The 25,626-nt window shown below is 33.0% G+C and overlaps 1 protein-coding gene, 1 long non-coding RNA gene and 1 other non-coding gene across 6 annotated transcripts in view; 2 read left to right on the forward strand and 1 right to left on the reverse strand.

Annotated features, from left to right (window-relative positions):
- Positions 1-25,626, reverse strand: part of LOC132904702 (class A basic helix-loop-helix protein 15-like) — a 379,017-nt gene that overhangs the window by 151,031 nt on the left and 202,360 nt on the right. The gene's annotated exons all lie outside the window — the stretch shown is intronic.
- LOC132904714 (uncharacterized) overlaps positions 1-25,626 on the forward strand; it is a 285,247-nt gene that overhangs the window by 101,114 nt on the left and 158,507 nt on the right. The window lies entirely within an intron of this gene.
- On the forward strand, positions 23,314-23,395 carry Trnas-cga (transfer RNA serine (anticodon CGA)). Its single transcript has one exon. It is a non-coding gene; the product is annotated as a tRNA-Ser (tRNA).

Below are 25,626 nucleotides of genomic sequence, written 5' to 3' on the forward strand. Positions count from 1 at the left end.
TAGTCTCAGGGAATTATTTTCAACTCGATTTATTCGAGAATCTCGAGGATACGCGTTCGGTAGTATTATTGAATGAAGGGCAGAGAGCAGCTGTGTAAATCTCATTGCAACCTGTCCGCGCGGAAATAATCCACACCTCTTTCGACGTGAAACACATCGAGCGGATCGTTTTTCCAAGCACCCATATCCTATTGGATAAAAAGTTGGTCATAAATCTTCCGCTTCGCCCTGTCGTCGTGGATATAATCTCTGTCGGTAGGTTACCGTCATCGGTACGCTCTTTCGCGCTTTAACAGGACACGTTTAACGGGCCAGAATCGAAAGGCATAAATCTCGCCTCGATTCGTGGATAATTTACGGTCTCTTCATGCGGAACGCGTCGAGACTGAGCCGAATTGTTTTTCACGGATCAAGTTTTTCGGAGGTGCAACGCCGAACTTGGATGTGTTCATTCTTTGAGGACAAGTCGATGATGAATTTTGATAAGGGATGTTGAGCGCACTGACTTAATGTTTAAGAAATATTCCGTCGGGCATGATTTCATTGCCTCGATGTTCCTCAGAACAGAAACTGTTTGGAAACTGACGTGGCTTCTAATTCGTTGTAAAAATTAATTAATTAGATTGTGACTCTTCGTAAAGATCGAGCAAATTTATATTAATGTTGATCTTTCACGATGCGATATTCGGTGAAAAATATGAACAATTTTTCTTGTGAGCCAATTATCATGGCTATTTTAATAGAAATGTAATTCTAATATCGAAGAACTATTTACCTCGCTATCTTTATGTCCGATATTGTTTCGTTAATTTATCCGTTTTTGTATGTACGTTTATTGTTAGTAAAAAAATAAAAGGTGGTAGCTGAGATTCCAGAATTAAAGAATTACAAAGTTCAGATAATTCATTTACCATTTTCTAGTCATAGATTGTGAGAATAGTTCGAAGAGAAAATAAATAGAAGACAATCAAGAATCTTTATGATGGAATAAATTGCACTAATCACCATCTTTACTGTGCAATTATTGGCAAACAGGTGGCTCATCAGCGATTTTATAAATCAAAAACTCAATAAAAGTCTTCGTGCATCTTTCTAGGTCTGACACTTACCATGTCATATGTTTTCTTTAAATATAATCTTTCACATTTCTTGGTAACGTCGTCTTGGTATCATCGTGCATTCAAAGAAGTTCTACTGTCGTTTTTACAATATATTATCCGAAGAGCAGATGGCAAATAAATGATTGCACTCGTCTATGGTTTAATAAATGTCTTCTTAAATCTCTACAGATGAATGGTCGTGTCAATTGAAGATTTATCATGATAAGACTATATTTCCTTTCAAACTGTAATTTGAGAAGAGTAGGAAACTATATAAACTATAGTTCTATGTGCATAATAAAAAATCAACATTTAATCGCGTGCTGTATTATTTATTTCGTGTTGTATTATATCTTTTATTTGGAACATAATCATGCTCTGTGTCGTACCACATTTCTTTCCAAATTTATATCACATTTCATTGTATTCTTGACTTATATTCTCAACATATTCATATATTCCACATAAGATATACTGCTTGAATTTCTTCTTCTTTTTCAACCGGAAACCTTCGACGTACGAATCAGTCGATAGCTAAGTAAGAGGACTGTAAACTGATAATTCTCCCTATTCAAACATCACCCCAAATTTTCGCAAAATTATCTAAAACAATTACTTAATATCTTGTTCCAAGATTTTGTTTAGTGACTATTTAATTTAGTCGCTTTGAGAGTTACTAAGATAGTTACTGTTGTTGTAACTAGACCGCAAATATTTATGCAAATTCATACTTCCACGAGTGTAATTTGAAATAATGGAACCTCGATAAAAGATATAGTTGTTAGAAAATAGATGTATGTACATATGTATTGAACGAGCGAGGAATGAAAGAGAGCAAGACAAAAGGAAAACGCCATGAGACGAGCGCATCGCGTACGTGTTGAATGAATGAATGCGCAATAAAACGAATTCATTCCTGTTTGAGATGTACAAGAGAATAGAGCGCTGTTCGTGAATATTTCAAGTTATTATCTTATATCTAAAGAAGTTATTCTGTTCTAAATAAATTTTGTATTTAATAAAACGTTATATAGTATTACTTTAACAATACTGACTACTATATTTTAAATATTTTACATATTTTTTCGTATTATGTGCATTCACAGTTATGTACAATCTAGTTATAACATTGTATCAAATGCGAAGTGTTAAACTTTGTATAGACAAAATTTGTACTCAATATCTTCCAAGCTTCGAAATTGTTAAGATAAATGACAGGTTGGTACGATCACTAATTCCTACATGCAGAGTTGGTACGACTACTTGCGATTCCCTTCTGTTTCTCCCCGTTCGCCACTTCTTTTTAACTGAGTATGCGGTGTTGTAAATGGCTGTACAATACAGAGCATAAAAAAGCAATCTGTGTGAATCAATTAAATATCAAACCTCAAACCTATTTAATAACAGAAATTGGGCTTAAAAGTTACACGTAGAAATATCGAAGTTCTTCAAACTAGATTCTCTCATAAATATAACTCACCCTTGTCGAATTATAACCGTATAATTCACGTCACGAATTAAACTCAGCCGTAAAAGGCAGAGAGCTAAAGAGTTAGTCCTAAACTCATTGAACCATATTCTGTATTCTCGTCATTCCTTCGATCACAAGTTATCAAGGAACAAGCGAGTAACTCAACCAAGAATCCCAACAACAACTACATCAAAGCAAGTTCCTCTAACCACCTTCTCAGTGTGTCCAGTATGGCAGCGAACAGGTGGCAAATCGGCGACTTTATAAATCGAGGGATCGATAAATCTCTTTATGAACCTGACCAGCTGAACGTAATCTGTGTGGCGAGTGAAAGGTCTCGCGCAGGACGAGTTCCTTATCCTTCGCTAGTGGTTGCCACGAAGCGACGTCGAATCGTCGTGATTTAACCCCGCGGAGCCGCTCGATTCTCTAGTCTTAGATCTTTAGATCGACGATTAGAACAGGTGTCTTGGATCGTCCTTTCGATCACCGAGACTCGTTCCCCACTAGACTCATCGAAGGAAAAATGTTACTCGTCGCACGTGCACGGGTATCAAAACGTTGAGCCTCCTTCAGATTAATCCACGTAACTTGAAGACATTTATTTATATGACTGATATGTACCTGATTTGAAATATTCTTCCTACTGTGATCCTCGTTAATCAAGTTACTTAGCTCCGTGTAATTTAAAAGGCTTTGTTGTTTTTAGTATTCTTCCCTAACAATTTCTTCATTCCTACTGATCGTATTACATTTAATAATATAATGAACCATTTTGGTAAATTAACAGGATTTAATAAGAACATTATTACAAACATTTCGTACAGTCTTCTCCTCTGTAGTAAATTGAAATGTTGATTAAATTTTGTTGATAAAATGAATATCGGTTCTTAGTGACGAAGTTTAGGATTACAATAACACGACAACTTCTTCTTCTTAAAAGTTCTTAATGTTTCAACGACGAACTAAAGCCTCGAACGACTGAAATTCAAGCAAATAGGTACTCAGCTTAATCAATCTGAACGAGACTTTAGCCTCTTGTTGCTGGCAACGGCGAGGAATGTAACAGCGTAAAAAGACCTTGGCAGGGAATATAATTAACAGAGATAAAAAATTCGCGGCAACTTTCAATCGACGCGGCCTAACGCGATCGGCAGGTTCGAATCTCGAATCGACTTTTTTCTTTTTTCTCTTCCTTTCTTCTCTTTTCTTCTATTGAACAGCCAGTGCAACGGTTCGCATAATTCAGACGCGCGGGTCTCGCTCGCTGCCGATTGCGTACACGCGCTGCTCCTTGTCGCGCGTTCTTTTCATGTAAATCGGGTGTCGGTACACCTATGTGATCACGCCCCGTGGTAGAAAAAGATTCTGGTCGCTTGTCAAGTGAGAGGGAAACCGCATGGCTCAACCGTGAAATATTGGTAGATAGTTAAAATATAATGGCGGGCTGGTTCGGTAGTCGGTTTATTAGCCGGTAACTTTACATGTTAGATGTTATAACGTTGTATAGTCGGAGAATTATATGCAGGTTTTGTAACGAATGTTCAGATTTGGGTGGATTACCGACGGTTGCTATTGGAATACTTTTGCTTCAGACTTTTACTTCAGCCAGAATCATTCTTTGGTTTGATGCACGCGGAGAATTTTTTTTTTATTTTATTTTGGTTATTTTACAATTTGTCCTTGTGGACATTTGGTAAAGTGTTATATCTTGTTGGCGAAGAAAAAAAAATATAAATAAAAAAATAGCATGTGGGCGGCTACCCCCAGCGGGGTGCCAGCTTCGTTTTTTCTAAGTTATATCTTTTATGTCACGCGGAGAATGCAGAAACATTATGGAACTGTGCAAACATTTTATTGCTGCTTTCGTTTTTTAGGTCGATATTTTTTTCACTGGGCATTTAACAACTCGTACGAGCTTTATTTTCCCTATACAAGTATCTATATTTGTATGGATAAAGAGTATGCAGTTGGAGTAGAGTACGACGTTCGTGCGGATGAAGAGTACATAGATCTTTTCGATGGTGCTTTCAATTTTTGGATTGCAATTGTTTAAAAAGTTGTAGGTATAGGAGCAAGCCGATATATCTGGGCGATTATAGTCTCTATACTTAAAGCTCGATATAACTTAGAGTTAATGTTCGAATTCAAATTCTATGCATAAATTTCACGATTTTTGCTCCGATTATGAAATTAAGATCGCTAAGTTACTTGAAATGTGCGTGTGGATTTTTGATTTGACGTTTAGAGAAAGTAGAGTAACGAGTTTGATATTGTGAAAATATTTGATCACTGCTCTTTCCCCACGCTATATTATTTTTTATTTATATTTTTTTTTCTTCACCAACAAGATATAACACTTTACCAAATGTCCGCAAGGACAAATTGTAAAATAACCAAAATAAAATAAAAAAAAAAAAACTGCTCTTTCCCATTTAGTTTCTGAAGTATGATTTTTGATCTGGTTTTCAAGTTATCTTTTATTAGAAACTTGTAATAAATCGTGTGTATACGCGTAGAGAATTTTTCAACCTCTTTGTCAACATAATATGCTTTAAATCCATTTCTTTATAAAACTGTGAAATAGGTTCGTACATGGATGCACTTAAAACACCTTTCAAGACCGTTATAGTAAAACGATAAGAAGGAAATTGCTTGTGTAATCAAACCTGAAAATCGCTTTTAACTTCCACCGTCCCATTTTATTAAATTACGTATGAATGAAATATTCAAATTGACGTATCTCCCCTGCTACGAGAGATATGAGGACAATTAGGAGCGCATTATACTCCGAATGACGCGAATACAGCGCACATAAGTCGGTTCCCCCTAGATCCAACCTTCGCACACTCGTTGTCGCTCACCCTGCGTGTACGTGACTGTATTGTGAATGTACATGAACGTTTTAATAAACATTAGACGCAACTATTAATTATTAAGTGTATTAGAATTCCACTTATTAGAACTTATCGCAGGACAAACAGTTTACACGATAGAAGTTTATATAATTCGAATTCATGTAATCGGAGCTCACAAATTTTCCGTGCTATTATTTGTCTACCGTATAATACGAGCTCATGTTCAGATAAGAAAATTCAACCGGTAAAAGTTCGGTCAATCGGGCATTAACTAACAATTCATTTCAATAAATAGATGTCGACTGTACTACAATGATTGTCACAAACGATACCTTGCTAGCAGATCTAAGGCGCGTTTACACTGACAGACATCGTCCACGTACATTGCCCGCCTACACTCGCCAAAAGACGTATGTACATCGCAGGCAATGTCGTTTGTTCACTAGCAGCGTGCCGGCTACCCGGGTATATTTCTATGTCGATGAGTTGAAGATATGTTAGAGATGGAATACACGGATTGTCCAAGTTCTTCTCAAGTACGAAGCGCCAGTACCTCGTGCTTTTTAAATCCTGACTTTTGAAGAATAAATGCATACATCTACTTCTGCAGCCGGATATCATTTAATATAAACAATGAATATTATGTATGAAAAAGTTTTCTCCCATAAAATACTACACATGCGTTTGTTACTACTTGATAGAAACCCAGAATTTAATAATTTGATTAAAATTTTTCAACCCTTCCAAGCAATTTTTTTCGATATAAATACACAGGTTAATAACTTTTTATAGGAAATACCATGACAGACCGAGTAGTGTATTAAAAACTGTGTAATTCCTTTGAAAAAAATGAAGTTGAGCTGAAGTTCGCTTTCCGAACAATTCTTTACGACATATCCACGAATGGATGGTACGTGACTCTGCAGTGATTTCGACAAACAACATGTATTTTCAAATTTTCTACTTTCGCCTTTCCTTGCTGCAATAGCGAATGCCTCGTCATAAATCTCACCATCGCACAGCGGGATCGTTGCTTCCTAAATGGAGTAAAAAACACATTTTCCCTACATTTGCTCGCAGACGTTGTCTCTCGTCTTCCATTCTAATGGAAGACAAAATACTTGTCCGTGAACGTGCATTTTACGAGGCTTTTCATCGGACGACGTATATAGATTGACTGCGAACGCATGTCTACCGACACTTGTCCGCACTAGGTTTTTACTCGCGGATTGTCTCTGGACTTGAATTTCGTTTTCCTTTGTCCGTGGAAAATTGTCTGCGAATACGTGTCTACGGATAAATCTCTGCTAGTGTAGACTGGCCTTTAGACTGCTGCAGCTTAGCGAAAAACGAGAACGTACGTGTGCGTTGTTTTAAGAAAAGTGGTCGCTAATTGACGTGACTTTAAATAATAGAACAACAACGATAAAATTCATTTAGTTGCTTAACAAAAACCGAAACGAATAAGCTGTGTACGAAGCAAGCAAGCAATATCGATCAGTCGAGGCGTCAAAGGCTACTCGAACAATTCCAATATTCCACTTCAATAAATTACAAGCCGCTAACGGCCAGCCTACAATAAATCGAAACGCAGAACTCTATTATTGTCGCCCCCGACGCGTTAACATAGCCTTCCGTTCCTTCCTTTCATCTCTCGATACTGGTTCGCATTGCAATCCGCGTGCCCACGAACCGGTACCAGATAGCAGCAGTAATAAATGTCGACAGGTCGGGCGAGCAACTGACCAATAAAAATTTATCATCGCCGTACCGTGGATCGTCAAATTCTACAGATGCAATGCTCATGTAAAATTTATGTAGTCGAAGAACTAGAGAGGAAATAAAGGCAATTGCATGAAAAATGTAGAATAATGTTTAAGATGGGAACACGTACGTTTGAGATAGGAATAAGTGAAATAACAATAAAGTAAAATTGACGCTTATTACTAGATTAGATTATCATTTTGGTTTGCAAAAGTCAGAAAAAATCAATTTACGAAAATTTTATTATAAACCAAGAATGTAAAATTTTAGACGTATTTATGTTAGTATGCTTCTTCGCTTATTGTTAGTATCTAGTTCTTCTATACATTTGTAGTTCTTCGTGTATGCTATATTTTTTATCTTTTAATGATCATAAATCATATAAATTTTATTATAAATTTAATTTAATAAATATTCTGGTAGAAATAATCACTGTGCAGAAATTTGTAAAACGTACCTATATGGTGTTTATTGGCCACATATAATAATTCGAATCCGTGATGACTAAATTTCGTTCGACTTTGATTACAAAAATGACGGAAGAATAGCCGTTTGTCTCGAAAGAAATAAAAGTGAAATGCTATCGATGTCAATTAATTTTTAATAGCCTATCGTTGTCCGGATGAAAATGTTTATCTTAGGAATTATTGCCTCGTTATCTTCTTTGGTATCCATTAATTACGCACTAAATGTAACTTTTTTCCGATTAATTGTCGCGATATCAATTTTTTTAAATATTTTTTATGCTGTTCCTATATTTAAATCGCTAGCTTGATTGGAATTATTTTATTTTTATGATAATGTAAGCAGGTATCAATTAGTCGTTTTATGGACTGTTCGATTGTCTTTTCTTATTGTTGTAAATTTGGAACAAGGAACTTGAAGTTTTTGTACTTTTAGAGTTATTGGCTATTTTATACGTAACGCACGAAACAATCGTTTTATTACATAAAAGTGCATTTTGATGTTATGAATTAATTTTATACGATGAACAAAAAGTGTTCGCTATTACAGATCGAATTCTTAAATAAATAATCTATATAGAACGTTAGAGAAAATTGTTTTTGCTCATTGAGAAGCTGAAGCTTACGGTTATGCAGTAACAAAGTATGTTAAAACATGTGTTTCTTATTTTCTACATTTTTTATTACATTTTTCAGAAAGATAAATAAAGAAACGTTGTGTTATATTTATTTATGACAAAATTTTGTGAAAAATATTTTTAATATTTTTTTCTGTTACCCATATGTATATATTGCTCATGAATTTTTATTTCCTGAGAACAAAGGTACACTAAACGTTTTACTTATATTTTATTCTTTAAATCTACTAAACTAATCGGAAATTTTTTAGCGCTATTCCCAATAATTCCCAATAATAAAATATTAAGTTTGAAAATACGATTTACGACCGTCATAAGGGAACAAAATTAATTTTACGTTTTTACAAAGTGTTCACTAAGTATTACGAATATTTCATTATAAAACTAAATATATATCAAACTAAATATATACCAAAACATAGTCTAAGCATCGCAAGCATTTAACTTTAAAGCCAAATACATGCACGTATATGTATATCACGTTTCTACAAAATGTTATTACGATTATTCAATTTTAAGGTTACTTAAACTGTTTCTTTGCTAATATTTTTTCCACTACCTCAAATCCAATATTTTATTTTTCAGTACTTCGTGGTTCGCTAAAAGCTTACTGTAGTTGAATAAATATCGAATTAATGGAAATTCGCGTTATCCGGTTACAAACTTTCACAAAACGATTATGAAAGTAAATGACATGAATTTTTATTAAATTCGTATCGACCTTTCAAATTGTATATATTTCCCACAATTATCCGAAGGATGGAACGATTGCCTTTATCTTCACCAAATCGACAAGTTGTGAAACTGAAACTTCTTCCTATATACAATTCGGTCGGCATTTTTAATATCATTATCACGTCTGATCTATTCACACCGTATTCCCTTTATTTATAGTGGTGGTAGAATTAACGACCGAAGGCCGAAGATTCTTTTCCCATTTAGACCTTAATACACCTATGGAGATCGATTTTATTCCTAGCACGAAACCGAGAATCGAGAGAGTACTCGAGCATTCATCTTGCAAGAAGGCTTGCACGGGTGTAAGGAACGTGTAGAACCGCGCTGGTCGACACGAGTTTCGAATAGAAACGGCCGGTGAATACAACGGGCACCGCACCTAGAATGCCACGAATCCCGTTGTTCCTCATCGAAAACTGATGTACGGAGATTGAATGTGATCGACCAATGAAATTCAATGAAGCTCGACTACGGCGATCTTTTGCATTCGACCGATCACGTGCTTTCCAATCGAACTATTTCATGGAATCGTTCCTTTACCTCGTTCACGAATACCGCCGACGAAGATATTTCATTTTTTTATTTTTGAATATCTTTAACGATGGTTTCTAATTTAACTTTAAAATTCTTCGTATTCTATGTGATATCGTTTTCGTATATCGTTAACGAAAGATATTTAATTCAATTTATTTTAGTTCTCCAGATATTTAGTTTCGCTTCTAAAATTAACATTTTCTTCGATTTTGAATCGTGTCAAATAAGATTATTGAATTCCAGCAGTAGAAGTCGTATTTTTTTTCATCTTTAGATATATACCAGCGACGAGGATATTCGAAATTCAGTTCGAAATTTGGAATTTGACTGTCGAAGGAAACAGTAAAGTAAATTTCTTGTTATAGTATAATATTAATGATATATCATGTGTTTCGTGGCAACGTATGATATATCGATAGCTAAGTATGGGATAATTTATTAGGATCGAATAGAAAGTGATGAGTAGGTGGTTTTTAGAAATGTCTTGATTCGTGTTATTTACGTTGTTTGAAAAGTAGGATGAGCTATAATTTCTTAACTTCGTAACTTCGTGATCGAAGAAATTCTATTTTACATATGGAATTTTTTTGCATAAAAAAGAAAGACATATGTCGAAATAGGAATTTCTCGTTTGAAAAATAATTTACATAAAGAAATTGAGACATAAACTAAATTCTATCTTTTTTCTCTCTATATTCGCAAAATATGTAGAATTCAAAGAATTTACGATATTTTATAATACCCATTACAAAATTGATAGTTGAGTGATAATTGATGATAATTGATGAAATGGTGAATATTTTTTAAAATAATTTCTATCGATGACTAACACAGATTTTTATTTTGATTCAATGCAAATATTATTACTGCGAAACTTTAAGAAGCAAGCAAACTTTCCACTTTAGATTATTCAATTTGGCAAAGGATTTCTCAATACAAAATATATTCGTACTTTCTTATCGTATTAAGAAACGATAGTCATTTTAGTCATAATATTATTTCTTCTTTAATCTCTTCTTCTTTCCAATTAACACATAATAATCTCCGAAAACATATTTTTTACGTCATGCTCAACCTGCTACAATAAAAATTTTTGCTGTTATATACATTCGCCTCAAAACTTCAATCCGATTCTACTAGGTCGTCCGAAAAGTTTCTTTCGTTTTATAAGGAAATAATGGATGCACGACATTTTCCGTTCTATATTATTTTATCGAATTACGTATGATCCATTTTGTTTTATCAAAATAAAAATCACAACATTTGACAGATTAGGCTTCATGTTTGTATAAGGATGCGTCGTTGTAAAAGACGTGTCTGTAAAAGAAAGACTTGTTACTTTTCGGACAACCTAATACTTAACGCTATTTGACATTTCCGATTAATATCGGTAATATCATATTTTTTGAGGAATTTTTCTTTCATTAATAATTCCTTTGGTTTTCTACAAAAATGACACGCCGAAGAAATTACCAATTTTCTCTTTAGAGGCTGAATACCATTGAGAAGGCTTTCCAAAAGTGAAAACAAAGACAACTTCAATTAACATTTAACGTGTACCTCGTATGCTCTTCATTGGTACACGGGACATAGCTGTTCTACCGAGATACCAAACATCTATAATTAAACAGATTTCAATCAGGAGTGGTATTTAATTTTAGCATTTTCATATTTCAGTAGGAACGAATAATTCCTAAGAATAAATAAATTCCATTTCATCGAATACAAGACAAGATACGTGTAGCGATCGTCGAAAGATGCCAAGAGCTTTTCAAACAACCCGCTACAGTAATTACGGTAATTATCTGTCAGAAACGTCAGGAATTTTTTGAACAACCGAATACAACAAAAATCCTTTGCCCTAAGAACGCGTGAGAGAACTCTCGAAAAACGGGATTCCCGGGTCGGCTCGATCAGCGTATCTCCGTTTAGGATAGAAATTACGACAAGCATCGGACGATCGGTCAGGCGCAGACCAGAGGCAGACTATCCTACGAGCGGAATAAGAATACTTTCTCCTCGGAGCTATGCCTTTCTTGCGGTTACAAGGAAGGGGTGGGGAGGGGAGGGGAAGTGGCAAGGATTCTCGGCCCTGCACACAGGACACACCGGTTTCAGGGGATCCAGGCCAGTCAAGGCTCGAAAATAGTTTTGTAATTGAATTTCAATTGAATCGGGGTCCGTTGGCGTCTCTCGCGCGCATCCTGCGTTGCGAAAGTGTGCTACGACGATCCGATCGGGAGAACCGTTCGTCGTTCACCAGGCAGAAGTAAGAGTGAGTAACGGTGGTTCTCTCCTCTGGCCCATTGCCGTCTGCTCGACACCGCGATTACACGTTTGCTACCATTGTGCCTCGTTACGGCCGGAGTATGGGGATCGTTTCTTTCGTTTGTTCGGATCGAACTAACGTAGACACGATTATATGCTATATCGAGACGATTTTCTTCGAGAAAAAGTGGTCGACTTGGTGACGGAGACGTTGATATGATAAATCACGGAAGTAGGCAAACTTTTGAGATGTTTTCAAAGGAGAAGGACGTAAATTCTATGTGGATATATGTTACATGTATGCACTTGTAAATTGTGTATCTTGCGTATATGATCATGCTATTAGTTTCCAGCATTCTTCTCGCAAAAGATAGGTACGGAGAAAAGATGAAAAAGAAGACAGATGGATGGCTCAAAGTGGACGTATTTACGATAATATTTCTTTTGCAAACGGAAAAATATTTTTTTAAATGGAAACTTTTGTTTTTTGTCTGCATATATCGAATTCTTTCGTCATTCTACGAAAAAAGGTAGTATAATCGAGAACTGATTAGTTTAAAAGATATTTTATCTTTAATTTTTCTCTTTCATCTAGAATTTGTCGCATGTAAAGCAACGAAGACATAAATACAAGAGTACTGCGCTTCGTCCTTTCTTGCTTTTCATATCCTAATTAAAGTTGAAGCATCTTTTAGACTAATCAGTTTTCGACTGTATTACTGCAATACTTTTCTTTTCGTGGAATCGCGAGAGGATCGAATGTATGCGAAAAAAGGAAGGTTTCCATTCCTGCGATTGCAAAATGCCCATAGGCTTTTGCACTTACAAAAAGATATTACCGCGAATATGTGCATAGTTCATTTCGAACTAGTCATCTTTCTTCTGTTTCGTTTTCTCCTCATACTTATCTTTTACGAGAAAAACACCGAGAATTAATAGCGTGCACATCTTGTATATGTTATATGTAATACACTTACAAACTATCAGTGTTCACATTACATAACAATATTTACAGCTGCTAATTTTGTAATACAATTTTATAGCAGCTCTTTAAGTGTTTCCTAACGGTGTAATTTTGTTATAGATCACGCATCATAATTGAAATGTTGTAATGCTAAATGGTTAAAGTGTCAAGAAAGTGAAGAACGATTCTTTTACCGGTTGAAGTAAATTCTAGTGCGTAAAGTCCAAATAAAGTGTAAGTTCCATATGGAGTACTGTGAAAAAAGATACAAATGCTGAACGATTTACTTTAGCCATTAAAATTAAGCTAAGCTAAAGTTAGAGTTGTAAGTTCTAATTAGAATGAGGTTGAAAAGGATCGTCTGATACACTTTTTACCATCTTTCCTACACTGATAAAACGTTAAATGCTGAAAGAAGCAGAGAACGAAGAATAAGTAACAATTGGGTTTCAATCATTCTGATATTATTAATTTCGTATTATTATCTTAATGCTTTTGATTGTAATGTAACGTTTATCTGCGTGTAAATATTGTACTCATTTTTAAACATAAAATATGACCTCGATTATTCGATTATCGCATGAGGTTTTATTGCATCTCTTAGAGCACAGGTTTAACGACAGATTTTATGTTTTTTGCGTCTAGGCGAATGTCCTTTATTTTTTCTTTTTTGTTACGTCTTTTACAAATATGTACCTTTTTTTTATTGAAGTTTTATAGGCATGTTAATTTTTACAACCGAAGCAATATTCAACAGATAATGAAACTAATTTTTTCGAGTCTGTCATTTTTTAAATTATAGATATTTGCTGGTTTCGCAATAATTATTTTGTGGATACAAATTTTATGTAATAGAATAAACAAAGCGCATTATTTTGTTTTCTTCATTTAAAATTTTTTACGAATATAATATCTATGAGATAAAAAGCAAACTATAGTCGAGAAGATAATGACATGATAATGAATCCAGATACTTGTTCCATAAATCATGAAAATGTTTATTAATATTAAGAATTCTATAAATATTAGTCGCCTCAAAAATGTTTAATGCTTCAATGTTTTGAAATTCCAAACACTTCGATTAAAATCCTTCTTCAAATCACCATTTCAATCATCATCTGCGTCAAAATTAAAGGTAAATGTTCTAAAAAACAATTCCTTATTTTATTTTATCCAAAAGTAAACAAAAATGGAAATTAATTTTTACCCTACAAGAGGAAAATTCAGATATATTTTGCTTTTGAAAGCTACTTGGTCCTGCTAGTAAGAATCATCATAGATTATTTAATATGGTTAAAGAAATCGATTATACAAGGCAGAAAGGAATAAGATATATAATAAAACAGAAAAGCTAGGACAATATATATATGTTTATCATAATCTCTTCTTCTACTAATAAATTTTTAAGAACAAGGTAAACATACAATTTCTCCGTCATAAAGGTCTTAAAATTCACTTTACAATAAGTATATATATAAAGGAAAAGAATAAAGTCCTATTACTTTATCACGTACCTTACATAAATCAGTGATATCTGAAAATGAAACAAACTTATGTTACAGAATAATTATCTCCACAATATCCTTTTTATTACTTATCTTGTTTGATTTGTTTCTCCAATGTGATTCACAATTCTCCAATCACATTGATTCACAATTCTCCAATCACATTGGAGAAACAAATCAAACAAGATAAGTAATAAAAAGGATATTGTGGAGATCTCTGTCTGAAATAGACTGATACTTGCAGGTACTGTATATCTACGGTATCGATGAAGAAGTTAGCAATCGTTCAGGATACTTTCGAAAGACGCCATTCGTACACGTGATACGTACATACGTTCCACGGCTTTGAACGATCGCAGACAGATGGATAGGGATAGCATAGGATAGGATAGACAGGATACAGTATATATTCTGTTCTGGAATCTGCTCTCGACGCTGTTGTGGGTGAGAGTCAGAAAACTAGGACTCGCGTACTCGGTAAGAATGCGAATCTAACGGGTGAGCCGCGGTTTACTGCTTGAGCACGTTCACTTTACATTCATGCGTGAAGCCAACCGGTGTTTATGGACACGAAATAACTTTTTACGCGCCTGATACGCTTTTGTATCTCACTCCGAAATTGACTTTTTTTTATTCTTCTTCGTGCACGATGTACTACTTCACGTAAAAATATTATATTGTACCGTAACATAGATTCGTTCTGTTTTAATACACGCATTATAAATATTGTAATAATAGAAAAACAGTCCATTTCCAAGAAACGGAAAAGACTATTTGGAATTATGCAAAAATTATTATATTGGATGGTCTTCCCCTTTTTCTTTTTTAAATCGAAAATAAATAGATTATCGTTTATACATATATTGGTTATCGTATATTATGTGTCAATTCTACGGTTATTTTTATATGTTACCTTTTTCTGCACTAATTCTTCTATACTTAATGTTGTATATAACGCCATATTTTATTAAATTACTGTATAATCAACTAAACGAAATATATATTTGTTTTTGGTAAAGGCGATCCAAATTTAAGTACACCACGTGTTATTCATAAGAATGCCAAGAAAAATATGCTTTGTAAAAAGAAAGATTTTTCTATAAGGAGGAGAGAATAATAATGTTTTATACATATTTACAATATACAAAAAAAGTAAATATAGATATACATAAAAAAATTTCCAGATACAGAACCATGTATAAAAAAGATATTACAAATAGCTTTTTATTTGTAAACTTATAGTGATTATAACAATTATTTCTATTAGTAGTGCTTTTGTACGGGTACAAAAATTTGTTACTGTGAAATTGAAATGTAGAATCTGCTGTGCAAATATTTTTTATAGCCACTGTATATATATATATATAGAGTTATCGAACCCTTTCTTATCATGAACTACCACTAGCCTTTCCACCCCGTTCTACCTTTCCCAATCATTTTTCCGTTTTGCTTAACCATTGGCGACTCGGTTCGCATATTTTCAAGCGTCGATTTTTCACAATATCAGCGCGCACATTAGTTCCGTTAGAAAGTGAATGTCAAAGGTTCGCGTTACGTTTCACGGCAAATGGCGAGATAAGAAACGCCGGCCACGACTCGTTGCACTTCTTTTTTCTTTTTGCTTCTTCCCCTGTTAGCTGTTTGCCTTTACACCGGCTATTTCTACCAAACAGTAATGGCCTTTCAATTTACGAGAGGCAAACACTGTAATTATGGTTGTTTCACTGTAATTGTTCTGATAATCTTTATTTTTAGCAATGTGGAGCCAAGGACAGGGATTTCTGATCGACTTTCTGCAGGAACATTAATTGCTATTATTATATTCGATATTTGTTAAATTCTTCGTTTTTCGATTGTTACCAATAATTGAAATGAAAAATATTTGCGGCACACGTTATTCGAATTTCTCATATGCGAACATTTTTTATACGAGACATAATTCCTTTTAAATTATTTCGTAGATATTATTATCAAACGGGAACTTTTAAATAAAGATATAATAATTTATTTTATTATCCTTTCGCAATTTTACCTACAACGTGTCGCCCATAATTTTTCATTGAGTGATAATTAATGTTCTAATAATCAAGATTTCACTGTATGACATTTATGCGTGCAAATGTGACAAATGTATTCATATGTGGACCAACGAACGATTAATAACACGCAGTAATATCGTACAAGTATACCTCGATAAACCGACATATAGGTACTACCATAAAAAAAGAAAACTTCTGTTGAGATGTTATTGATCGTGACATAATAAGAGAGATAAGTTTTCAGTTGAGTTGCTTTTGCGAAATATTATCTCTTTGACAGCTCTGCAGTCATTATGGTGGCTGTATTCAAATAAATCTACTTAAGTATCAAAAACTTTTCTTCTTCTCCTTCTTTTTGATTGCATATTTATGTTCACTGATATAACTGAGTCTTTGTAATTAACAAGTAACTTCTTGCTAACTGCTATAATACACAGAATAAACAGGAAAACTTTATAAAATTTCCTATGAAAATAAAATTCAGAGGATGAATTTTTATTAAATTTTGTATCCTAATTTCCTTTTGTATTTAATTCAACAAACTTTATTCCACTTCAATATGATTAGAAAATATTCCTTCTATGTACATTTTATAGGAATTGACGCAATACTTCATGTTCCTTTAATAGTAAGGAAAACATTTTAAAAAGTAGATGAGCCTTCCTAGAAACAGAAAAATTTTAGAAAAACTTCTTTTCATATGTTCTGCGAACACCTAGACATTAATAAATGATAAAAATTAGTTCAAAGATCCAAACGTGGTATTATTGTCACTGATCCAAAGAAGATACATGAGATCATGTGACTTTTTAAGGAGAAATTAAAATAATAATGCATGTAAATGCAAGAAATGAATATATTCAATACAATGAAACGATGAGATTCACAGTATGTATGTAACTGACATAAATTTATAAAACGTATTGTTCAAAGTTTCCTTACACGTTCAGGTTCACATTAAAAAGTTGTAAAACGTGGCCATTTGCCATTTCTTAGCAATTCCGACTAATTGAAATTTGTTCAAAATATTGTTTACTATCGTCTAGTAAACTAATGTTTATAACGTCTCAAAAAAAAAAAAAAAAGAAAATACATTTGGTGTAATTTTAAAAAAGTTATTTTGTTTTAGAGAGTGTACGAATACTTTTATCCCTCACCGTATATCGATAATATATGAATATTATTCTTATTAGTAAGAAAATAAATTATCACATATACAACAAACAATCGAAAAATAATACTCGGATAATAATTTTTAAAATACGTAATAATTATTTAAAAGATCAAAAAATTTAACAATTTTCATTTTTATTATGAAACCTTCAATTATTTTAACGCTTATAATCTTTCCCACTGTGCTCTGTATAAAATTTATATCCCCTTCTATTTAAAAAATTGTTTTTTCGCTTTTTTTGGCAACTATACACGTTGTTCGTCATTTCAAGTCCTTCAGAATCTTAAGAGCTCGTTAAGATTCCAACAAGGGTGAACCAGAATCGATCTCTTTGTTTTTCTCGAAGGTGCACTTTCACAATTCGTAAGCTGGAGAAGCTCGTTCGTTTAAGGAGCGGGGAGGAAGTAACAGTAAATGTATAAAGATCATTGATATTCCTTTAATTGGATGGAACGCGTTGTTTTCGTCGTTCGGATTCTTTTCATCTGGCTTGAAAGTATACCGTTGCCTGTTCGTAAGAGAAGTGTGTCAGAATGTCTTTTTTTATTTTTTGCCTGTTAGTAAATCGAAAGGTTTGATCAAAGTGCATTACAATTTCGGTTCCAATTTCACGCCGCCAGAAGCTTGGATATATTTATTCATACAGATTTCGTAAGTGAAGTGTACATTTGCATATAGGGTTACAGATGTGGAGAATGGTTACTGAATACAATATCGTTTAGAAACAATGGCTTGGATTTAGCGAAGTTCTGATATACTGGTATACAATAATATATGAAGACTTTAATAGAATTGTAATTTTAATTAAATCAGATTTTAATTAAAATTTGAAAAGTTGAACCGAAGCACTTAAAGAAACGTCAATAATGTTAAAGGTTCTAATCTTTAATGTCTAAAGATTTTAATCTTGAACGTTTGAAGATTTTGATATCTAATCTTATAACTTATCTATCAACTTAATTGTGGACTACGGACATATTCTCGATTAACTAAATATCTGACATTGATTGTGTTTGAATTTGTATATTTTCTCTTTTTTTAAATATATTATTCCATTAATGCGTGATATACGAGCCTCCGAGAAATCAAACTGACCAACTCCACTTTTTGTTAATTAATTAATTGGTAACGTCGTTGCATCACTATTTGCATCACCCGATTAACGTTCAATTCTCAAACAGCAAATGACGCAACTCCCACAAATTCATCGACGTCGCAAGGAAATGTTCGAAATAAATAGTAGTAAATTCTAAAGTAGCTTTAAAAAACAAAGTTTGTAACATCATCGCTTTACCGTATTTTCCTATTTGTGTTGATCAACGTGGCTTTCGAACGTGTTTGTTTAGACAGATAATTTATACATTCAAACAAATAGATTCAACCGGCAAGAGTGCATTTAATTAGACACTAGCTATAATTTCGTTCCAATAATTGCAGTTCGAACGAATACAGTTCCACTGTACGTTAACTAACACGACGAAATCGCCTTGCACTATTCAAACGGCGAAAAAACGGCACATCGCGAGATCGGAACACCCGTTACGTACCGACACGCATGCCGTTGCACTCCGCGCGGCAAGGACGCAATCTGGAACAGCCGCAAACGGACTTCACTGCTTGAGAGATCGCTGATTGTGACTGGTTGCTGGCCACATCTTACACGTCCGGATTCTACAGAGAATAAATGCATAAACGACACCACGAGAAAGTCCACTATGTTTCTCTGTTCTGTTTTTCTATCCTAATGCTTCTAATGCGTTACATCAACTGTTTCTTTTTCATTTTCTCTCCTGGTAGCTCCGATTAATATCCTGTTTAATATCCGGTGTCCTTCCACGCGAGCATCTCGTTATAGAGTGAAAAATATCGATCGTTTGTACGTGAACGAAGAATCGATCTTCATGGTGAATTAACGGTGACTTGCGAATACTATGCAAACGCACGGGATAGGCGTAAATCATTCCTTAAGGACGATCCATGAATGTTGCTCACGAGTAGATTTTACGGCGCATGTAGTGGCTACAGAAAATATCGTAGCATATTAGTTTGTTGACTCCGATATATTAAATCTCGTATCATTTTAATAGAGCTTTTATATGAGTGCAAAAGTTTAGTACTATGAAGATGAAATATTCTAAAGAAACACTTTGGAGATTATAAAGAAACGCTTGATTGGGAGATAGGGATGTGTGCACATATGTACTTTTTGTAGCCACTGTAAATTCAACGATATAATTGTGTAGATTTTAATTATGGTATGTAACGCTTTGTTAAGTTTGTCGATAGAGTTGAGTTGGGTTTTCGTGTAGCGCGTCTAAATACAACCGATCTTCGTGAATTTTTCTTCAGACAACTATCGACAAGGTAGGATCAGACTCTTTTGAGACGTAAGGGCACGTTCATTTTTATTTGTTATTTTATACAGAGGAGATTCGTGAAAAGGTTTTACGTTGCGCAATAACGTTTGCACAAAAAATACGTTTCTGTTTATTTCCTTAAATAATAATATAAAAGAAATAATATGTATATGTTTATACGTAATCATTGTATGGCGAAACCTCGTTGATGATCGGAATAGGAGCTCGAGAATTTTAGAAGTTGAATTTTGCGCGATTGAAGACGTCCGATACAGTGTCATCGCAGTTGGAACTTTTAACACAAGATTATGAAAAGTTAATTCTAGTAACAAATGAAGCAAGAAGAAAGATTAAAAGTTCGTTACGTTCGTTAATGTCTTTTTTTCTTATAAAAAGGTTCAATTTAAGCCGTAGAAATTTAAACTGTGTATCAAACTTCCTACTCACACTCCACAACGAATTAATCTTACTTTAGCAACTTTTTAATTTATTATACATCAAGATACTTCCTATTTCGAAATTTTTCATTTGTAAAACTACACAAAAGGAATTTTTTGTTAATTCTTTTGTTAAATCTTTTTGTGTTTCATCCAAGGTGTATTGTTACATTTTTTGAGAAACGTTCATCCCGCGCACAGTACTTGGTAAGTTTCTCGCCATTTTCATAATTTTTTATAAGCAGATCATATTACATGCTCTGCCTATGAATTTTCATTCTTCTCGCCCTCGCGTTTCCCACGATCTTATTTTTCCCAATGATCGTAACGAGCGTCGAATTGCGAGATTCGTTGCGATTTATAAGCTTCTCCAGCGTACAGTTAGTATGAATCATGTTTCGATGGTCCATAGCACCATCCGGCATCTCGAGTAATTCAATCTCAGCATTCCATAGTGATCATTCACAATATTTTATTTTAAAAATTCAGGAACTCATTCCTCGACGAATATCATTATTAAGACGATTTTTAAAGAGCCGTCTTTAACAAATTTTGAATTAGTAAACATAAGTATTTTAAATACAGATGTATATGGAAAAATATTGGAAATGTAAATGTTTGTTATAAATTTTTATTAAAAATGTGGTTCTTCCACAAATTGGAAATTATATACGCATATGTATACATAATAAGTTGCAGAAAAAAATGATATCTTTATTTCTCAAATATCTTCTCCAAGATTAGGTGGCATTAAAAATATTTATTCGCAAAGAAATCCCTTAAATTTTTATAGAATTTTAGAGAGAAGAATAATGCTTTTACCGAGTGTACTCAAATAATTCGATAACCCTTTAGTCGTTAATTTTTAACGTTTTACGTTTAATATCATTTCCTTTGAAATTACCTGCAGATTTTTACATTTAGTAAAACTTCTAATACAGATCTTGCATATTACTTGAAACATTTTTATTCCAACTTATTTAAAAAATCTCCTTTTCCACAGTGAATAAATCAAGAATTATGGAAGAAGTGACTTTTAAAATTATAATCATGAGAATTGTTTAATTTTTGCAGCGAGAAATATATTTCTTTTAAAAATCAGCTGTTAGATATTAATTTATAATCATTTGCTATTAATAAATTCGATTCGATAGCTTAACAATTCGATTCATTACGTTAAAAGTTATATAGAATTCAAATTATTAAATGTTCTTTCCTTCTAGACACTATCCTTCATTAATTTAACGAGCTACCTTTTATTCATCTTGTTTTTGCGACTCGTGAGCTTTTTTGTTATCGTGAGATTGCTATGTAAATAAGTTTACTAGGGAATGTTGAATAATCTCCAAATTTATTATGATTTATTAAAGATCTGGGCGAACATAACTAGATATCCTTAATCGTGTTCCTTCGTTTACTTCGAAACGAAATTTCTGATACCAGTTTTTTTCCAATAAACAGTTTTTTTCAAGGTTACTTTCGATTTTCAAGTTTGATGGTTTTGATTTTAAATCTGTTACTGGAGATCCGTTGTTCTTTTATGTGTCTTAAAAATATCAACAAATGCGATAGAAAGAAAATATTTTTAAAACGACGATTTAGAATTTATTGTTTATAATTTTTATTTACTGTAATTTATAAATATTTACTCAAGGAAAAACAAATTGCTTAATAATAATCGCACGATGATTTTATTATTAACTAACAGTAAATTTCTTTAAAAAACTAAACAAATTAAAAACATATAAATTTTCAACGCTATTTTATAATACATCATCGAGAATATGCAATTGTATTCGATACATTCTGAGCGTGTAAGGAATGTAGATACATACATATACAATTCGAAAAATGTGCTAAGGCTGAGGAGCAATTAGCAAATAGAAAACTAATTGTATACTATATTGAATAAACTAAACCCAACTTTTTACGAACTTTATTATACATTAATTCTGTATAGCTTTATTATTAACATACTTTAAATATAACTCAACGATATAGCTTCTATATTATTTCATATCACTGACTATATTTTACAAAAATAATTTTAATAAAATTCTTATGTCTTTCCTCCAAAATCTCAAAAGTACAGGCATATATTAATAAAAAATTTATTCTACTAAAGAATTCAAGAAAAATTTCCTGTCCCAATTAACCGTTTAATATGAGCTTCAATCAGCAGAATTAAGGTAGGTCATGCAGATCTAATCTACTCATACTTATCAGATAAACACAAAGCTTAATCAGTGAGTCATCTTATGTACCAACTACCATCCAACACGTTCTATTAGAGTGCAAAAACTACAAAATTACTTGCGAGAAGAATAGAAACGTATATATGGAGATCCTAATAACTCCTTGACTATTACGATTTATCACTGAAAGTATACTTCATACTGACATGAATTTTTGTTCACTATATGTGTATGTACGCTATAACCAATACAGTACTGTATGTAAATTTGAATTTACTATTAAACGGAAGAAGATAAGTTTGAATAAGTCGATTAACGTGATACGATATATCTATTTAGGTTTAACACAGAAAAGTCTCAAAAATTGAGAGACGTAACAATTATCAGAATCCGCAATTTTGGCTACGAATCGATTCTATTTCTGACGTACATATACGACATAACCGTTTGAGGAATGAAATCCAAAGGAAAACTTAACGAATCTTAGGCAATTTTTATCCACATCAAAAATATACCGAAGATCGTAAATTACTAAATTTTTAGTTAACGATTTCTACATGAATGATCAACCGCATAAGGTGTTTCAACGTTGAAACAACGTTAAAACCAATTGAAGCAAAATTAAATTTTTATGAATAATTAACAGACTGAAGGTCTACAAATTTTTGACGCTACTTTACATCATGAAAAATATATAAATTCGTTCGGTGTTTAAATCAATAAATAAGAAAATTGATATATGAAGTTATGATTAGGGGTGGTTTGCCCCAGTTTACCCTCTGTGCGCAAGAAACGTACAAGGGGTGAGCAGCCGTGGCCGAGTGGTTAAGGCGTCTGACTCGAAATCAGATTCCCTCTGGGAGCGTAGGTTCGAATCCTACCGGCTGCGAATATTTTTTTTCCACCCTCACACACCCCATTTATCTCGAACCCCTCCAATCGATTCCTTCTCTGCGTATAATCACCCTTCCCTTTGTAAAACGACCGGGTTTCACGATAACTCGAGGACCGATCGTCTTTCACCATTAAATTCTTCGTCACGCGTATGTACTTTTACGATTCGAGCACGTTCGTTCTATCCACTTGAAAGTAAAGGCAGAAGCGGCGGAATTAGTGAAAGTAGTAAAAACACCGTGAAGGAACAAGTCCGACGCTTGAAACTGCGTCGAATTGTTCGTAAGCATCAATAGTAACATTATGTTAAATTACGTGTGATTATGGTGGTGCGCGTTTGGATTTAATTATATAGTCGGTTTTTAATGGTAATTATGGTAACGCTGTTTTGTGCAGAAATGAACGGTAGACTGTTTGAGAAGTTAGTTATTAGTAGACTGGATGTTTATGTCTGGGAGATTTCAAGACGCGAAAATGTACAAAATGTGCATGATTTTTAAACGTATATATAGTATAAAATGTAGAGTATCGAGGTTATGATATTTAAACGATGAAGTAAATTTCTATCTAGGTCGTGTTTCTTTACTTTTGTTCGTAAAGGTTTGAGATTGCATAGACGTTCAAAGTATATATTTATTACTGTTAAGCATTACACGTATTTTATAATTTCATTTTATTATATTTGATTAATTATTGCATGGATTTTAATGAGCACAAATATTAATTTTAAAGCAACGTGATCTATGTTAGCTGTCTAACAATGTGCTTCAAAATTATTACGTTTACAACAAATTATACGAGTGTTGTTGGTTTAAAATAAAAAATTAATATAGCTTTTCTTATTCCAATTATAGTTCTGATTTAATGAGACCGTGTTTCTACTGCACCTTTAATTTTACGACTACATCCGTGTACATTATAAAATAGTAAAAATATTTATTATAGTCAATAAAAATGGATCGTATAAAAGTGTTTCAAAGAAAAAATTCCTATAGACTTCGTTAAAAAAGATGAAATTTATTAGCGCATTTTTATTCAATTGAAATTTTTATTCAATTTATTAAAATCGTTAATATCTACATAAATCAATAACAATGATTGCAATTAAAGTGCAAGAAAGAATTCTATGTAAAAAGTATATATATTAATCATCGTTTGGATCCATGTTATATCCTTCGTAATTCTTCCACATAATTAATGGAAAGGATAGGCAAATTCCAATTAAATTGCATCGTTATAAGTATCAAAGAAATCATAAGAACGTCATGTATATCGTTCTTTTGTAAGCATGTTCTCATTCCGGCGCATACTTTACGTCACACACGCGTGTGTTGTAAAATTATGCTTAATATGCTTAATAATTAAAAATTGGTAATTCAACAAAGAACGCGAAAAGTCGGCCCACGGAATGTAGTTATTTCTACAATAGAAGAAGGAAATGCCGGACTGGCAATTTGTTTCATCACTTTCTCTCTAATTTGTTTTGCAATCGTCGACGTATTTAAACAGCTTCCTACATTCCGACCCGCTTAAATACCCACTCATCGAATCATTATTAATCCCTAGCATGTTCAATAATATTGAAAAGAATCTTCATAAAATATTTATTTTCCTTCTTGATAAATTATTTGAATAGTTTTGATTTCAGAGTGAAGGAAATGATAATATGCTCTGAAAGAAGTTAAGTTTAGAATTATCTACATAATATTTGATCAGAGTACTGGAGTGTATGTAAAAATTGGTAAGAACGTATTTTAAATGATAAATTGAAAGTTGAATATTGATTTTAAAGTAACAATTATAAATTAAGTGGTACAGATATATATGTATACAGTAGAGGAGAAAACAGATACGAACAAACATTATTTTTTATTAACTTTGTGTTTATAAACACAATTTATTATTAACGTACTCTTTAGAATAGACGACTATCACTGACGTGGTAAAAAGTCAGATACATAAATATTTCTATTATATATTTTTTGAGTAAAAAATACAAAATTTTAACGAAAAATCAATACCTAATATACATATACCTGAAAATATTATTTAAATTCCAAAGCAAGCAATACATAATCAAAATTACAGGATCTTGTCTCTTCTAATTACTTCATCATTTCCATCGTTTTCCAAATATGAACGGCGATCTAATCATCTCCCATAACAGTCACAAGTTACATAGAAATTCAATCTCGCACTATTATTTAAATTAATGTTATTGATAAA

This window comes from Bombus pascuorum, chromosome 2 (genome assembly GCF_905332965.1).
Source record: "Bombus pascuorum chromosome 2, iyBomPasc1.1, whole genome shotgun sequence".
In the NCBI taxonomy this organism is placed as follows: domain Eukaryota; kingdom Metazoa; phylum Arthropoda; class Insecta; order Hymenoptera; family Apidae; genus Bombus; species Bombus pascuorum.